We start from the raw sequence: 7692 nt of genomic DNA, 5'->3' as shown, positions 1-7692 counted from the left end.
GTTGATTACTCACTCTTAGAATGGCTCAGTTCTTGGTCCATTCAACTCTAACAGGATGAGGTCAAGTTTATCCGGTATAAAAGGTTAGTGTTGCTTCTCCAGAAGGACTACAGAAGGGCATTTGGTCAAGGCATGCAATCAGCATTTCTAGTGCAAATATCCTGCCACTTGTGATAATCCCCAGAAGTAAATTTCTTGACTAAAAAGTGTACATATTTTAAAAGTTTCTGAGGTATATTGCCAATGAATCGTTAGAAATGTGGTATTAATTTACATTCTTACCAGCAGAATTAGTGATACCTTTTCCTGTACCTTCATCAACACTGTATATTTTACTGCCACGATTTTAAATTCAGATTTTTAATTTTTGAATATTTAAGAGATAAATTTGTTAGGTAGATAGCTATGAACCATAATCTAAATTTTGTTTTACTGATATCACCTACCCCCTTGAAAATGGCAAAGACACACCTTGAACTCACTCAGAAATTCATTTCCCTACTTAGTAGTGTTTATGGACTATTTTATATGTTTATGGACCATCATTTTTTTTCTGTGATACCTTTGGTCATATTTTTTCCTAGTAAGTTGTTTGTATTTTTCTCTTTTCTCTGTATCTATGAGTCTGTTAAGTAATCTAATTATTTGTTAGTTAAATGTAGGCGATACTTTTTCCAATATGTTGCTTGTATTTTCCTTTCTTTATGTTATCTTTGATGAAAAAGTTCTTGATTTTAATTAGTATATTTACTAACCTTTTATAGTTTATCTATTTAATCTCTGCATGGTTTATAGCTTGGATTGTAGTTTGATAATTGCTTTGATAGTTATGTTTAAAATGCTCATCTCTACACAGTAATTCTACTCCTAGGTGTAGACTTCAGATAAATTTTTGGATTTGTATAACTGTTTACATAAATCTACATAAATAAATGTATATAAATGTTCATAAATTACATTTTGAAAGCAATAAACTGGGAACAATTTAAATCTTTAAGAAGAAATGAATGGATTGTTGAAAATTGTGAGTTTATCCAATGAAGGACTAGGCAGCCATGACAAAAAATAAATTGCAATTATGTTTTAGTTTCTTTTTCTTTAAAATTTTTATTGAATTTATTGGGATGACATTGGTTAATAAAGTTATATACATTTCAGGTGTACAATTTTATGATATATCATCTCTATATTGTATTGTGTGTTCACCACCCCAAGTCAAGCTCTTTCCATCACCATTTATTCCCCCTTTACGCTCTTCTACCTGCCTCCCCCTTTCCCTCTGGAAATTATCATACTATAGTCTGTGTCTATGAGGTTTTTTCTTTGCTTAATTCCTTATCCTTTTTCACCTAGCACCTTAATCCTCCTCCCCTCTGAGAGCTGTCAGTCTGTTCTCTGTATTTATGAGTCTATTTATTTTGTTTTTAAGTTTATTTTGTTCATTAGATTCCACATATAAGTGAAATCATATGTTTTTCTCTTTCTGGCTTATTTCACTTAGCATAATACTATCCAGGTCCACCCATGCTGTTGCAAATGGTAAGAGTGCCTTCTTTTTTATAGCAGCATAGTATTCCGTTGCATAAATGTACCACAGCTGTTTTATCCACTCATCTGCTGATGGGCACTTGGGTTGCTTCCAAATGTTGGCTATTTAAATAATGCTGCAATGAACATAGGGGTGCATATATTCTATCTGGTTCATGTTTTGGGTTTCTTTGGAAATTGAATTGCTGGGTCATAAAGCAGTTCCATTTTTAAAATTTTCAGGTAACTACATACTGTTTTCCACAGTGACTGTACCAATCTGCGCAAGGGTTCCCTTTTCTCCACATCCTTGACAACACTTTTTTTGTTGATTTACTGACTACATCAAACTAAAAAGTTTTTGCAGAACAGATGAAACCATCAACAAAATGAAAAGACAGCTCACCGAATAGAAGAAAATATTCACCAGTGATGCATCTGATAAAGAGTTAATATCCCAAATTTATAAAGAACTTATAAAACATAACACCAAACAACAACAACAAACAATCCAATTGGAAATTGGCAAAGAACCTAATTCACACTCCTCCAAAGAGGACATACAGATGACCAATAGACATGAAAAGATACTCAATGTCACTAATCATTAGAAAAATGCAAATTAAAACCACAATGAGATATCACCTCATACCTGTCAGAATGACTATGATGTATTTTTTTTTTAATAGTTGTACAACATACTACCTCAAAACTTAATGGCTTAAAGCCAAGATTACCCATTTCAAAATAAATCTTTGGTTTGGCTGACTGCTCATCTGCTAATTTTGTCTGAGTTTTCTCATGAAGCTACACACAGCTGGCAGGTCAGTATGGACTTGACCCAACTGCCATAGTTGGGACAGTTGGACCTCTCTATGTATCTGGATTTCTTCACAGAATAGTGGTCTTGGTAGTGTTAAGAGGGTCAAAGAAGGAAATGCAAGTCATGAAAGTTTCACATCAGTTCTATCACATTCTACTGGTCAAAGAGTCACTAGACAACCCCAGATTTAAGGGGTGAGGAATTGGGCTCGATCTCTGGATGAGAAGCATAACAGAGTGACATGATAAGTGGGAATGAACAAAAAGAGGTATGATTGATCTGAGGACATTACTTTAATTAGGTACTATAATAATCTTGGAGTATTTTCTTGATCACACCCTCACAACTCTGTCGCAAGTCCATAATTATTAAGTACAGCGAACCCAAAATGCAAGGGATTGTTTATTTTTAATATGGAATCGCTGAGTTTTGGGAGGGTGTTTCCCAATAATTTCCTAGATCCTGACACTCTGTAAAAATCACTATAGTCTGTACTTTGTATGTGCCTAGCTTGTTTTCTAAGATCTCAATAGGCCCTGTGATGGTTAGTCTTAAGTGTTAGCTTGGCTGGGCCATGGTCCCTGAGTATTCGGTCAAACATATCAAGATGTTGATGTGGAGGTGGTTTTTGATGAGATGAACATTAAATCAGCAGACTTTTGAGTAGATTATCCTTCATTATGTGGGTGGGCCTCATCCAACCCGACCTTCCTGGAAGAAGAGGGAGTTCTGCCAACTGAGAGCCTTCGGGCTGAAGCTGCAGCTCTTCCCTGGCTTCCTACTGGTCCAGTTTCTCTGGAGAACTAATATATGCTCCTTAGAGAAATGGCGTTCTCATTCCAGTTTAATATACTTGGTCTTTATGTATTTTGTTTTCATTCTTTCTCTGCTCCTGGTCTGATAGTTTGAATGATGCATATTTTTCCAACCACCCGAGTTCTCCCTATTTCTCTTTGCAAATTTGATTCTGAGAGACAGTTTCCAGGCACGGGCCCATTTAATTTCCCTTTTAACCTTTGAGTCTGCAATAATTATATGGAGTTGTTTTTTTTCTTTAAAGCATTCCCCCAAAATGTTCTATTCTTTTTATAATAAGGAATCTCATTCCTTTTTATCTATTTATTAATAAACTGACCATTTTTATCTGCAGGAAGCTATAGTTTATATCTTCAATTCTAAATTCATCTGGAAAGAACTTCTTTTCCCGAATTATATCATATAACTGTATAGGAGATATTCCTGGAATGTGGATGCAATTCTGGAGATGAAGCAGTGATTGTATGATTATGAAGGAGAAAATCAAACTGTAAGTTTGAAGTGGCAGGAAGATAGAATAACCTGGGTCCTTAGCATTGTTGAGCCTTGAATTGCCTATCCCCAGGTTTTCAGTTATTTGGAAAAAATAAGTGTTTTTGGTTAGACTATTTTAGGTAGCCTTTTCTCTGGAAGGCATTCTAATAAAATCTCAGTGATATAAAAGGTTCAGAATCGCCGAAACCGGTTTGGCTCAGTGGATAGAGCGTCGGCCTGCGGACTGAAGGGTCCCAGGTTCGATTCCGGTCAGGGGCATGTGCCTGGGTTGCGGGCACATCCCCAGTGGGAGATGTGCAGGAGGCAGCTGATCGATGTTTCTCTCTCATCGATGTTTCTAACTCTCTATCTCTCTCCCTTCCTCTCTGTAAAAAATCAATAAAATATATTTAAAAAAAAAAAAAGGTTCAGAATCTAGGGAAACAAATAAAACAAAATCTAAACCAAACATTTCTGTGGTTTTCTTAACATTTATATTTTTGAAACCCTTTTAATTATTCACAAGGTTTAATGTCTAGTATCTTTTAAGGTCTTTGTAACCGTTGTGGGAAGAAAAAAATGGTTTTTATTATCCCCAATAGACAGATGAGGAGTATAAGGGCCAGAAAATCATGTTTTTAAAAAAACAAACCAAAAATACATGGTCTGTTATTATGCAGAGATCAATGATTTATTTGACTATAGCCCCTGGCACATGGTAGGTGCTCAATAAATAAATTAATTAATGGTGTATATAAAACATTTAGTTCAGAACCTGGCATATGCTATGTGTTAAATGAATGGAATTTACTAACAACAATAAAAACAACACATTAGCTTCTTGCCTCAGGATGTATAGAAACCTGTGAATTTAATTGTCTTTAGCACAGACCTAAAACCTAGCCTCTCATGTATAAGTGATACCTACAAGGACATCCTTGGCCAAGTAATAACATAAATTAATTTGTTCATTATTCTAAAGAGAGCAGTAAACAAATGCATAAAAATTAGATAAAAATTTCAAAGATTTGATTTAAGGATAGTTATCAATGAAAAATGTTTACTTAATTAATTCCCCCCCCCCCCAGGATAACTGTTTAAGAAATGATTGTCAGAATATAAAATGGAAATGACTATGGCTGGCTACCTAGCCCAGTTGATGGGAGTTTTGTGCTAAAAGACAAAGATGTTGGGTATGATTTTCTTGTAATAATGTCTATACTAAATAACTATTATTTATTGTGCTATTTTATCAATATTCCATACTAATTCCACAAGGCGGCTGCTGTTAAACTCTGAGTGTATGGGCTACAGGAACAGTTCCTTTCCTGAGCACGTGACCAGTGGGGTGATAAGAAAGAGGAAATTGGCTCAGTGACAATTTACCTTTGACCTATAGAAGTAGTTCATGACCCATTCTGCTGATGATTCAGTTTTGGTATCATAGTATAGAAAAAGTAAGGCTTTTGCATTATCGTCTGGAGAAAGTATTGATCATAGAGCAGTAGATCAGGTGCAGACTCTGTCCATACACTAAAAGCATTAAGCAGGCATCACAGCAATTTCAACCACAGAACTTGCAGTGCAAGCCTTCAGACAAGTTATTTTACTAGTTGACATTAAAAACTGTGATCCTTTTCTAACTTTGATATCAACTTTGGCTATATCTTCAGTGGTGAAGTAGGAAATAATGCACTTACTCAGTAAAATCTAACCAATAAATAGCCTAGGAAATTATAACTGCGTAGCCCTCCTTCCAGAGTTTTCATTAATATTAACAACAAAGTCTTACATTTATAATGTGCTTCATAGTAGACCTTGTAACTTTTCACAAGGAGGTGTGTATCATGGGGAAAAGAAATAAATGAAATATTGGGAATGATAAAGAACTAGGCTTAATATAGCTTTCCTCTTGATTAGCTGAGTTACTTCAAGTTTATCAGTTAAGTTCTAAATATCCCGGTCTATACAATCCTATATAATAAAAGGCTAATATGCAAATAGACCAAACAGCGGAACAACCGAGCAACTGAACAATTGGTCGCTATGATGTGCGCTGACCACCAGGGTGTGTGTGCAGAACATGGTGGGATTGACTGTGGCAGGATGGTGGAGCAGGTGAGCAGGGGCACCAGACCAAGGCTAGGTGCTGGTCGCTGTCATTGGGGTGAGTCTCTGGTGGTTACTGAAAATTCTGTGCTCTTGCATGCCGCTCGCACCTGCTGCTTGTGCCTGGCACTGGTCCAGATCACTTGGAGCCATCAGCAGGTACGAGTGGTGGCTGCCAGCCCTGATCACCCCTGAGCACTTCTCCACATCCCCCTGCTCCTGAGGGGCGATTGGGACTGGGGTCCATGGTGGGAGGGACCGGGCGGGAACATGGAGGATGGGCCGAGACCCGCCCCTGTGCCTACTACAGCCTCGTGGCCCACAGTTCCTTTCAAGGTGCACGAATTCATGCACTGGGCCCCAAGTAATAATATAAAAGTAATAAAATACTCCATTCAGCTATTAGGATGCCCAAAACAGATGTCATGTGAGCAAGCCCTTTAAAAGTGATATAAATGGGACAAATTGCTCATGCTCATCATGTTATTTTATTCTACAGCCACTTTGTAAGGCAGTTAGGGTAAAAAATCATATACAAGCCTAGCGACCCTCAGCCATATAGCTGTGATAAAGCCAGTCCCGTGCCCAAGGAAATAAGGACATGAAGAGTGCCACAGAAATCCCCATGATACAAAAACTCTCAGTCGTCAAATGTAGACTCAGTCTCATATAATCACAGGACCATGACATGGCCAGTCAGACACAATGACATGGCACATGTTTCTCAAATTTGGCACAGGACCCCATTCACAATATCACAGACAGGACACATATACATACACTTGTCTTACAAGGGAATTGAGGTTAGGTAATTTAAATGATTCACCTAAGGACTTCATAGTCCAGGATATGAGAAAAGGCCTTCTGCTCCAAATAATTGGGCACTTATTGCATCACCAACCTACTTTCAGAAAAGAGGGCACCATATGTCCCAATAGTAGTCATTGGTCTCATGTGAATCATTATGCCCTTTGTTGACCAGAGTTTACAATGTATGGTTCTTGCTAGAGCCACTCTACTCTCACTCTAAAATACTTTGGACAGTAAAGAGTTTAATGATCTAAGAATTTCAGAGCTTAGAGACAATTTTAAAACTCCCTCATATTAGAGAAGAATTCAGAGAAGTGAATTGACTGTCCCCATGTTGCACAGCTGGCCTATGACAGAGCTAGACAAGATCTAGGTCAGTGATGGCGAACCTTTTGAGCTCGGTGTGTCAGCATTTTGAAAAACCCTAACTTAACTCTGGTGCCGTGTCACATATAGAAATTGTTTGATATTTGCAACCATAGTAAAACAAAGACTTATATTTTTGATATTTATTTTATATATTTAAATGTCATTTAACAAAGAAAAATTAACCAAAAAAAGATTTCACTTGTCACCTCTGACACACGTGTCATAGGTTCACCATCACTGATCTAGGTCTTGGAAGCATCATCCTGGGCTCCTTTTAGCTACTCCCTAGGTGGTGAAGTATCCTTAGAATCTCAGCTGATGAGCACAGTGAGGTGAGCCATGTCCTAGATAGCCATGACTGGGGAGGCATGCCTCTATAGTGTCTCTGTAGCATAGGATATACATTGCATGACAGGAGTATTAGTTAGACCCTGAGGACCTGCATAAGTGTCTATTGTGAAGTATTGGTTTGGCTTTTCTGTAATAATAAGGGAAGGATAAAAAGAGCCAAGAGGAAAAACTATTTTGTTGCCAAGCCAATAACTCACATGGTTCGACATTTAAAAGATTAATGCAATATTTAAAAGAGAAGTTGGAGCCTTGCACGAAGTGATCTATTGGCTAAATAGGCTCCATGACATTTTGAAAAATCAAAAAGTAGTAATTGTCATACAAGAGGTTTTTCATGGGAGCCCAGAAGGCAGCAGTCAAAGCAACACAAGAAGACAGCACGAGCAACCTCAGTGCTTTTTATTTTCTTCTCC

This window comes from Myotis nattereri (genome assembly GCF_964212035.1).
Source record: "Myotis nattereri genome assembly, chromosome: 2".
In the NCBI taxonomy this organism is placed as follows: domain Eukaryota; kingdom Metazoa; phylum Chordata; class Mammalia; order Chiroptera; family Vespertilionidae; genus Myotis; species Myotis nattereri.
Note: the sequence above shows the minus strand (reverse complement) of the source record.